The sequence below is a fragment of the Myodes glareolus genome, chromosome 2, assembly GCF_982192425.1.
Source record: "Myodes glareolus chromosome 2, mMyoGla1.1, whole genome shotgun sequence".
Lineage (NCBI taxonomy): Eukaryota > Metazoa > Chordata > Mammalia > Rodentia > Cricetidae > Myodes > Myodes glareolus.
In genome coordinates, this window is record NC_142027.1 from 77,740,621 (window position 1) to 77,751,700 (window position 11,080).

General features: G+C 46.8%; 1 pseudogene; it reads left to right on the forward strand.

Annotated features, from left to right (window-relative positions):
• Positions 1-561: 561 nt before the first annotated feature.
• On the forward strand, positions 562-10,127 carry LOC125413156 (L-lactate dehydrogenase A chain-like; annotated as a pseudogene).
• The last annotated feature ends 953 nt before the right edge of the window (positions 10,128-11,080 follow it).

Sequence of the window (11,080 nt, forward strand, 5' to 3'; positions counted from 1 at the left end):
CTGGTCAAAATCCTGACATACTAAGCAAATGCATAGCAGCCTGCCCAGAAATAGGAAAATGTGCAGAGCTAAGGAACTCCCTGATGTATGCACAGGCTTTGTAGTTAAGTTCAAGATGGTTTCTTGCTAACACGGGAAGTGCTGAGATATACAATAGCCACCATGCCGAGGTCACACTCATCCAAGACATGATCCAAAAGCACCCATCCTACGAAGAATGAGAAAATGTGGGCCAGAGTTAAGAGAAAATACAACTGGCCATGACCAAGTCAGAGATCTCCTCCTTCAGACTCCCCTATTCCATGTCCGGGAGACTCTTACTGAAGAGCTTAAAACAGAGCAGAGAGAAATCAACAGAAAAGACCTGGGAGGGGCAGCCCCTGAGCACTACCAAAGGACAGCAGCAGGGTGAAGAACAGATGGGTTCTGACAGTTTCCAGAAGGCTGATTTGGGACAAGGGACACACTCAGAAGGGGCATTCATGCAGGAAGGGGCAGTATGCTGGATGGCAAAGAGGCTAGAACTGGACTTAGGTGTTTTAACTGGATCTCAGTAAAGCAATGTCGGGTGTGCCAGCCAGGGCCATGTGGAGCCTTCGCCTCTCCTGCGACTCTCAGACTTACAGAAGTAGTAGACAGAAAGCAACATTCACCCTTTAGGCGGAGGCTCCCCAAGTTCTACAACAGAGGGGAAGTATTTCAAAGACGAAGAACCGAATGCGGTAATGATTTACCAAACAATCTCTGTTAAGCAGGGATTGCATGGAAGGTTTGGGATAGAAAAAGAAATCAGGCAAGAGACTCAATACAGAAAAAAACACAACAATCTAAAAGGAAAGACCTGAAATCAAGACAGGATATTAATCAGTAATTCAAAAATACTCTTCAGGCATTGATACTCTACTAAGGAATGTGACTTCAATTAAACAAGAACACCAAAATAAAAGAATAAAACAACATGAGACAGAAGTGGAGAGTTAAGCTGACAGCTGGAAAAGGTACTGAGCCACGTGGCTAACACAGACAAGAATTATGTGTTACTGTAAGATGTAAGAATTAGTTAATAAGAAGACTGAGCTAATGGGCCAATCAGTTTATAATCTTATGGAGTCCTGTGTGTAATTTTTTGGGGGGGCTTGCCGGCTGTGGGGTACTGGACGGGACAGATACCCCAACAAGCTGGCCCTCGTGTTACGTAATTGTTAAAAAAAACTTCCTATTTCATTTCTGTGTATGTGTGCACCTGTTTGAGTATATGTACACTATACGTGTGCAGATTCAGAAAGATAGCTTGAACTGGAGTTCCAGGCAGTTGTGAACTGGTCAGTCTGAGTACCAGGAACTGGCTGGTCCTCTGCAAGAGCAGTAAATACTCTTATCTGCTGGGCCATCTCTCCAGGCCTAATAGTAATGGTTTTTGTAGATCTCTTTTTCTTCCCTTAACTTCAGCATACACAGTAAGGCCTAAACACTGAAGCACGGCATGCCATTCCAAATTCCTTACATATATTAACTTACCCAGTGGGTGCTACCAGCCTCATTTTACAGGAAGTTTTGAAGGAAGTGAGACATAAATCCACGAATTAACTCACCCGAAGTCCCTAAACTAGCAAACCATAGGTTTGAATTCAAACCCAGGCAGTCTGGATCCACAGCCCACGCCCTTCTCCCTGTCTTGTCCTATCTTCACTGAGCATGTGAAGTAGCCAGGGTGATACAACAGACGTGGTGGGCAGGCACCTGACAAACCCAAGTGGATATGCTCTTGCCCCTTGCCAAGGCACTCAGTTAAATAAACTGTGTGCAGCCAAATAACACGCCTCTCTGCGCCAACATGCTTGACCCAGGCTGTAAAATAATTAAAGTCTGTATCTTAAGGCCCCCCAAGGGTGAGGAAACACTCATTTGCAAGTACAGAAATCACTGGAATTTCACTTTGTGCTGATCTTTTGCTGACCTTTAAACAACAGAATCCAGAAAACAATTTTAAGTTTTAAATTTTAAGTTTTAATTTTTTTAAATCCATTTCTCAACCTAATATGCAGCTTCGCTTGGAAACACATATAACTGCACTCACAAATAATCATTTTCTGGCTAAATGGTGAGATGTGGTTCTCAGAGCCCTGCTGTGTGAGGCGAGGCAAACATGGTCACCCAAGCCTCGCCCTTGTCCGCAGGCCCCTCCACTGCTTGCCCTCACAACCCCTCACCATCTCTTCATACTTCGCTCTTCTCCCCAGACTTGGTGGGCTGGAGAGGGGAGAGCAGGGTGCGCTGGGGATGGGAATAGCAGGATCGGTTTGGCCACATCTTAATAAGCCCAGAAAGCTGGCAGCTCCTTTAGAAAGGACAGTACCTGGGCCTACGGTCTTGGCTGCTGGTCCAGCTAGCCAAGGCAACAGGGAAAGCCCTCTCAGCCTCTTAGGTGAGGAGCAGGAGAGGTGATGAGCCACCTGGACCATGAGGGCTAAACTTAGAGAGAAAAAACTAAGCCGTATCTCAAGTCGGCTGACCTGGTTCTTCAAAGGGCTTTAAGCAAGGGAATTATATCCGGATTTCAGATGGAGGCAAAAGGTAGCAAAAACCACAAAAAATGACTGAGGAGAGAAATGGTGAGAACCTGCGTTAGGCTTGCTTTTGGCTGGCTTTTAAAGCTTGGAGCCGACACCTCTGCTCTGCTTTGGAAACCACTGAAACCCCCTCTTCCTCAAACAAAGGCTCGGAATTACGACATGCTGAAGCTGTCAGCTCCTGTGTTGTCAGGATCCACAGCAGGTCTCCTCCCCGCCCTCCTGACCCTCTGGCTGCAGGCCGGCTTTTCCAGAAGACAATAATGTCCTGTGTTTAATAGGAACCAACACTTCTGAGCCCAGAGGGTAAACATGGGATCTGGCCCTAGGACACGGAAGTCTAAGATACAGGCCTGACAAAAAGTTTGGGCACCTGCTCCGGAGCTCTGGGGTGATACCTGTGTGACATGGCTCACATCAGTTTCGTGTCCTCCCTTCATGAGTCATTCAATGCAGAAGGGCCCCAGGAAGGGCAGGGGTACCCGGGAAGTCACTCTGCGGTTAGACGGTCTAGAAGTCCAGCAGGGCAGCAAACCTTCCCTCAGGGCCAGTTCCAAACGATGTTTTCCCAGCATCATTGCACCTACCCAACCCTGACCCCTTTGAGCTTCTGGCCAGGCCAGCTCTTTCGATCTCCCCCACCACCTCTGAGAATCAAATAGAAAATCCAGGGAGGCTTGCCAGCATGGCCTCAGAGAAGTCAGCCGGAAGAAGTTTAGACGTGGGAAAAGCTACTTATCTGTAATTGTAGCCACAGGCATCCATAATTAAGAAGGCAATTTACTTCCAAGACAATTGTATAATGCCTTCCTTGCCGAAGGATGTTTTAGGGGTTTTCTGCTGTGCCAAATAGTATTCGGTTCCCACTTCTGCATGAAGTCACCTAAAATCGAGCATGTTTAATCAAGAAGATAGAAAGGCTTGGTGAGATGTGGGCATGCCCCTCTCCACCTAGATTTGGGCCTCGCACTCACAAGGGCTCGCTTGTCTCAGAAAAGCTCATATGTGGATTGGGGAACAAATGATAACAGCTCTCTGAAGTCCTCTTGGGGTGCTGTGCAGAATCTGCCGTCTGTCTCAAGCCAGGGGCCCAGGAGGTGTTCCTTCAATGTTTGTTGAACGAAGCTGCTGTGCAGATCTGAATCTGCCTTAAGTACTCTCTTAGTTGGGTTTCTATTGCTGTGATAAAAACATCATTACCCAAAGCAGCTTGCAGAGAAAGGGGTTTATTTTATTTTAAACCTCCAGGTAACAGGCCATCATGGCAAGAAATCATGCCCAGAATTTAAACAGGGCAGGAACCTGGAGTCAGGAGCTGATGCCGAGGCCATGGAGGGGTGCTGCTTACTGGCTTGCTCACTATAGTTTGCTTTGCCTGCTTTCTTCTACACTCGAGGACAACTTGCCAGGGATGGCCTTCCAGCATTAATCACTAACTAAGAAAATGCCTCACAGGCTTGCCTACAGCCCCATCTTATGGAGGCATTTTCTCAACTGAGAGTCCCTTTCCCAAATGGCTCTCTAGCTTGTGGCAAGCTGATATAAAACAAGCCAGAACAAGCTTTCACAGTTAACCACCTACCCTCACTTGTAAAATTTCTCTAAAGACGAAGAAGAAGCAGATTTGAGTCTCTAGGAAGGGGAACAAAAAGGTGTGTAGTGAGGAAGAGGATGAGGCAGAGGCAGACTTCCTGAAGAGCAAGTTCTGACCTCAGGTGATCCTCCAAGTCACAAATTGCATAAAACTTAGGTCTCGGAGATGAGCCTGGGCATCTTAATTGCTAGCCAAGTTCCTCATCATTTGTAAGCCTTAATTTCTAAAGTTAGTACATTCCTGCTGCCTTAATCACAGGATATCACGAAACTGAAAGACATAAAAGGCCAGGTGCCTTAGTTGCCCTCAGCTGTGAGAAGTGGAGATCAGCATGTTGAAAAGGGACACATGAATTCACGGTCCAGAAAGGAAAGGGACGTGGCCAGCAGATGGTCATGTGCTCTGCCTGCCAATCAACTGATAATTACCAAGTGTCTATATGGACAAGGCATGGACCCAGCTGCCTGAGATTCATCTATGAACAACATAGGCAACAATTCCTGGGAATAGGCAAGAAAATACAGTGTGTTTGAAGGTGTTAAGTGTTATAGGGGTAGGGAGGAAGAAGAGGAAGTGCAGAAGGGGGCATAGAATGGGATCCAGGACTGAGGGAGTAACTGAAAAGCTGCCCACGGATTGTCACCATCAATACAGGGGCTAAGGTTGGTAGGTATTCCTGAAGCAAGACAGAACCAAATATAGAGACCGAGGGCCCTTGATACGTCGGGAGGGCAGCCTCGCCCTAGAATGGCTCTCAGGCCTTCTCCATGCCCTTCTTCCAGCAAAGCAGAGGAATTATTTGAGTGAACCAGAAGCCCTTGAGCCCAGACTAGTCGCAGCAATGGGGACATTTCTCAGAAAAATTCTCAGCACTGTTCCGTGTGGCTGATGTAGAGGAATCTGTCCCAGGATGGATTGTGTAATTTTCTCAGAGACAAGTCTCAGCAGGTTGCTCCTGGAGGTCACACACATATGCGCGTGCATGCACACACACTCAAAAGGAGACGGATCTAGATCTCTCTGGCTAATTCTAATGCCTATGATACTGAACTGTGGCAAAGGTTAAGGGGGAACATTCACAATGTGGAGAAGAAACAAGTTTTCTGTTTTCTTCTTATTTTTATAGCTCATTATTGTGAGGCCTCTACCAGAGTAGACTGCTTGGCCGTGGGCTCAAGCCGACAGCTCAAGCTACCCGGCAGCTGCACCGGGTGTTTAGAGTCCCAGTGTAGCAAAGAGCCTTCCTCGGGGGCGAACTTGTACTCACAGTAAGCCTTATTCTTTGTTGACACACTTCAGTTATTAACAGGAACCCTTAGCCAGATGTAGAGCGACAGAAGGCAAAAAGCAAGGTTAGTCCAGTTAGAGACTTTCCCAGAACCATGGACTTTGATGAATTAGGCCTTTGTTTTCATTTGGCTGGTGGTGCTATTTATGTGCTGAATCTTATGGCCTAAATGGTACTCCCATTGAGGAGTTAGTTGTGCTAAGGTCTGGGGACCTACTGATGTCTCGGGTCCTGTTACACCAACTGAGTTTCAAAACTCTGTGTCACTTACATAAGACATAAACTTCAAAGGCAGCCGTAGCTTCTCTCTTCACCTGTTGACTGACTCAACAGCTCCCCTCTGCCAGGGCCAGCGGGGTCATAGCTGCTTGTTCAGCTTCCCTGAGGCCCAGAAAGGAATCCCTTCTTGTTGGGAGCTAACTGTATCCTCTTCCTTGGCTCAGACCCACCCACTGAAATCCAATTCTCATACTGTCTAATGGGACCAGATACATCTGGAAATAATTTCTTTATAGAAGAGATTCGGGTGAAGAGCTGCCACTGGGGCAGGACCGCGGGCCTGTGTTATCCTTATGTAATCAGGACAGAGACACAGACAGAAGACTTTGGGAAGACCATCGGGGGAAGCCATCGACAAGCCAAGAAAGAGAAAGAGTTCAGAAGGGTGTAGAAGGCCGTAATCACACTCTCCACCATAGATGGCGCTGCACCACCAGGTGAGCTAGAAAGCTCACATGTGTTGGTATTTTTCCACTACTCCCAAGGTTTCACCTGGGACTGGGAGCAGTTGACCAATCCAGGAATGACACGTCCAGGGCAGGGTCTGTTTTCCTTTATAAGGGCTGGGTTTCCCTCATTCTGGGTCTCCGCCATGTAAGCTTATGCTCTCCCTCTCAAGACGCATAAAGCTTTACTGCAGAAGAATCCTAAGTGTCCCGCGTCGTTCTTGCGGGCGAGACGGAAGCGCGGGACAAAAGCGGGGAAAAAAAATCCCTGAGGGACACCATGATCTTGAAGTCCTAGAATTCAGATTGATGAGAAATATTTCTGTCGGTAAATCACACGGTCTGTAGTAGATTCTGAGGGCTTCAGCTGCCCTAGCAACAAGCTAGTACACATCACACATACAAATAAGTCATGAATGGATGGGAAACAGGCAAAGAGTCGTTTCGTTCACAGCTTTTCTAGATCATGGAACTACGGTGTACTTCATATGTTGGGTGATCACTGCTGTTTAAAGCTGCGGCTTAGTCAACATGCCAAGTCAGTATACGTGGAACTGCTTCATTTTTTTGAAAATCCACAAGGTTTTTCGTTGCATGGACACTTGACAGTTTAATCCTTTCTTTACTGGTTGATTTCAAGTTATTTCCAAAGGAAACAGTGAGGGTGGCAAAGCCTGGCAACCTGCGTTTGGTTCCTGAAACATATGAAAGGTGGAAAGAAGAAACAGAATGCACAAAGTTGCCAGCATCCTACACACACACACACACACACACACACACACACACACACACACCATGCACACACTTGTATCATAGCAATTGACTTTTAAAATCTCTGAGAAGGCTGGAGAGCTGGCACAGCACTCAAGAACACTGGCTGCTATTCTAGAGGACCCAGGTTCAAATCCTTGTACCCACATGATAGCTAATCTGTAACAATCTGTAACTCCAGTCCCAGAGGAGCCAACACCCTCTCCTGAGTTCCATGGGCACTGTACACACACGGTGCACACGGTATGCATACAGGAAAAAAAACGCTCAAACATAAAATAAAAAAATAAATAAAATCTCAAAAAATTAAAAATCCGATAATGGGTAAATCTACCTTCATTTCACTTCATGCCTGTGTAAGTGTGTTAACCTGATAAACAATGGCTGACTGGCCGAAAGTAAATAGGTTTTTTTTTTTTTTTTGACAGGGTTTCTCTAAGTAATAGCCCTGGCTGTCCTGGTACTCACGCTATATGAACGGCAGACCTTGAACTCAGAGTCCGCCTGCCTCTACCTTCCAAGTACTGGGATTAAAAGCATGCACCACAACCTTTAGGCTCAAATTTTGACAGACACTCTCAAGTTGCTTTCTAAAAGTATTGCATCATCTATCTCCCGTCAGTAAATGCTCGGTCTCTCCTTAACATTGCAAAAAGTATTGTGCCATAAAACTTTTTGATTATTTCTAATATCATAGATGAATAAGCTGGATGATGGTGGCATAGCTGGGCAGTGGTGGCGCACGCCTTTAATCCCAGCACTCAGGAAGCAGAGGCAGGCAGACATCTGAGTTTGAGACCTGTGGTGCACCACGCCCGTCTGTGCTCTATGCACTGCCATACAGTTCGTGAACCGGGCAAGGGGCTGGAGACTGAAACACACAAAGACTCACAGATAGAGACACGGGTCATCCTTGAAACAAGAGTGCCCCCCCCCATTGTGTACCAGAGCCGCTTATATAGAGATCCTTAACTGATAGCCATGCCCCAGTCAAACCCAGCAGAAACCACTCCGCTGCCATCAGGAACTCCTGAGTGTCTTGTGCTCAGAGCAGCTGTAAGTATTACAAGTTGTTTACCAGAAATTCAGGATCTGGGGTGTTCACAGCTCCCAACAGAGGCCAGCCTGGTCTGCAGACTGAGTTCCAGGACAGCCAGGGCTACACAGAGAAACCCTGTCTTGGAAAAAAGAAAGAAAGAAAGAAAGAAAGAAAGAAAGAAAGAAAGAAAGAAAGAAAGAAAGAAAGAAAGAAAGAAAGAAAGAAAGAAAGAAAGAAGGGAAGGAGGGAGGGAGGGAGGGAGGGAAGGAGGGAAAGAAGGGAGGAAGAGGGAAAGAAGGAAAGAAAGATAGTATCTCAAATTCCTTGTGAATATGTTTGAGTGATGATGTCTCAGAAGTTCAGATCACGATGTAACTTGAAGATTGAGATTGTGAGCATTTCCCCTTTATTCTGTGTAGACGTTTAGGTAGCAGAGCACTAGGCTGGTGTTAGCTGTTTGACATTTTATGTTCTCATTGCCAGTGGAATTTCCCATTCCTCAACGTAAAAGGGTGCTTTTCCTGCCTGCTCCACAATTGAAATCACCACTCCATAGACGTCACTAGGACACCCACAGTCAAACTTGGTTAGCAGACTGATGAACAAATACTGGCATGTCCATGTCCATTGGAAAGAACGGGGGATAGTTCAAAGTGGAAATTATATTTAAAGGTACTGATTGCAGCCAGCCACCGAAAACGCCACTCTCAGCATGAGACAGTGCCTAATACTGAGCCCAGTAGGTATGAATATGGTTCGAGTGTGTTCCTCAGTAATTCCAGATGTTCAAAATTTCTTTCAGGGTGTGTATTTAGGAGTGGAGGAGGAGTTGATGGTATCCCAGACCTATAACCTCAGCATCTAAGAAGCTGAGGCGGGAAGACCATGAGTTTGAGGCCAGTCTGCGCTACGTGGAGAGTCTATGTCTCAAAACAGAACAAAAACAACAGGTGAAGCTTTAAGTAGATAGAACTGGTGCTGGAGTCACTGTCACTGAGCCCAGACCACTCTGCTTCGCACCCAACACTGCCCAAAACAAGATCACTATCGTTGGGATTGATGCTGTTGGCATGGCTTATACCATCAGTATCATTTGTTTGTTTCTTTGGTTTGTTTGTTTGTTGTTGTTTTGTTTCTCTGTGTAGCCCTGGCTGCCCTTGAACTCACCCTGCAGACCAAGCTACCCTTGAACTCCCAGAGACGCACAGGCCTCTGCCTCCCAAGTGTTGGTATTAAAGGCGTGCGCCAGTATGGCCGGGCGGTGCTATCTGTGTCTTAATGAAGGACTCGGCATGATGAGTTTGCTCCTGTCGATGTCAGGGAAGACCAATTGAAGGGAGAGATGATCGATTTCCAGCATGGAAGCCTTTTCCTTAGAATGCCAAAAATTGTCTCTGATGAAGATTGTAGCATGACTGCAAACTCCAAGCTGGCTATTATCACCACGGGGTACTGTCAGCAACAGGGAGAGAGCTGACTCATTGTGGGCCAGCGAAATGTGAGCATCTTCAAGTTCAGCCTTCTCTGTGTTGTGAAGTACAGGTCAAATTGCAAGCTGCTTATTGTTTCAAACCCAGTGGATATCTTGATCTTTGTGACTTGGAAAATAAGTGCCTTTCCCCAACACCAAGTTATCTGATTACAATCTGGATTCAGCTCAGTTCTGTTACCTGATGGGAGAAAGGCTGGGCATTCGTGGGATAAGCTACCATGGATGGGTCATAAGGAGCATGAAGACTCCACTGTGCCCATGTGGGGTGGCATGAGGGCTGCCAGTATCTCCCTGAAGATTCTCAACCCAGACCTGGGAACTGGTGCAGAAAGAGGTTCACAAGCCGGTGGTTGACAGGACCTATGACGTGATCCATCTGAAAGGTTGTATAGCCTGGGCCATTGGCCTCTCCATGGGAGACTTGGACAAGAGCGTCATGGAGAATCTTAGGCAGGTTCATCCCATTTCCACCATGATAAAGGGTCTCTATGGAGTCAAGAAGGATTCCTCAGTGTTCCTGGTGTCCTGCGACAAAATGGAATCTCAGATGCAGTGAAGGGAGGAAAGGAGACCGGCTGGAAGAAGAGAACAGACACGCTCTGGGGAGTCCAGCAAGAGCGGCAGTTCTGGAGTCCTCAGACGTCCTAGAACTTCCGTCCAGGCTGCAGCAGGGTTTCTCTGGAGACCGCACTCCGTCTCCTTCTCATCTGAGCGGTGGTTAATGCTGCTGTGTTAATGTGGCCTGGAGAAAACCTCAGTTCCCACAGCTCTACCCCGATGCGAAGTGGTACTTGCATAGTGGTAGCCTGGTTAATGTGACAGTCCCACTATCCCGGAGACACACTGCCAATTGTGTGCAGGCTTCAGTCACCCTGGGAGCCTGTTGTGGCGCTGTTCTGTGCACCCGCACCAAACACACCTAGGCCAATGAGTTCCCGATTAGTCATACCCTGGCTCCAGTGTCTAAATCCAGTATGTGCATCTTGTGCTTCGCTATTCTAAAGGATGTTACTGTGTGTGTTATTTGTGTCTGGAATGTACATTGCATTATTATGTTAAAAGTAAGTTCTGAATATGGATGGTGCAACCAACTACCCAAGGGTCATGCCAGCAAAAACATCAAATAAACTTTGAAGAGAGAGAGAGAGAGAGAACCTAGTGGGGTGTAATTAGTTAGGTAACAGGGACAGCCGGTACCTGGAAAACATATTTCCCGATGCAGCTCTGCTGGCTCAGAGTGTCCTGAAGGCTATCTTTGTTTTCTCACCTTTTCCAGGGAACGTTTTTTAAGGATGTTGGCATGGTTACACCTGGGAATTTTCAGTGGTTGGCAGTCGGTATGGTCCTGTGCTTTCCTGTTGCCCTAGCGCAAAGTGTACTGGTTTCTGATTAATTCTGGTAATGACAATAATTAGAGCTACTTTGTCCACACCCTCTTCCATCCTGTCTTGACACTTGGGCCTCCTTCACACTCTTTTCTTGGTGAACCCCCAGTTTTTCCATCTTTCTGCTTTGAGTGCCCACTGCAGATCTCACAAAATACAGTAAGCGATGCCCATGGGTGCCAAGCTGTCTTGCCTGTGCCGAACTATTTAATTCAT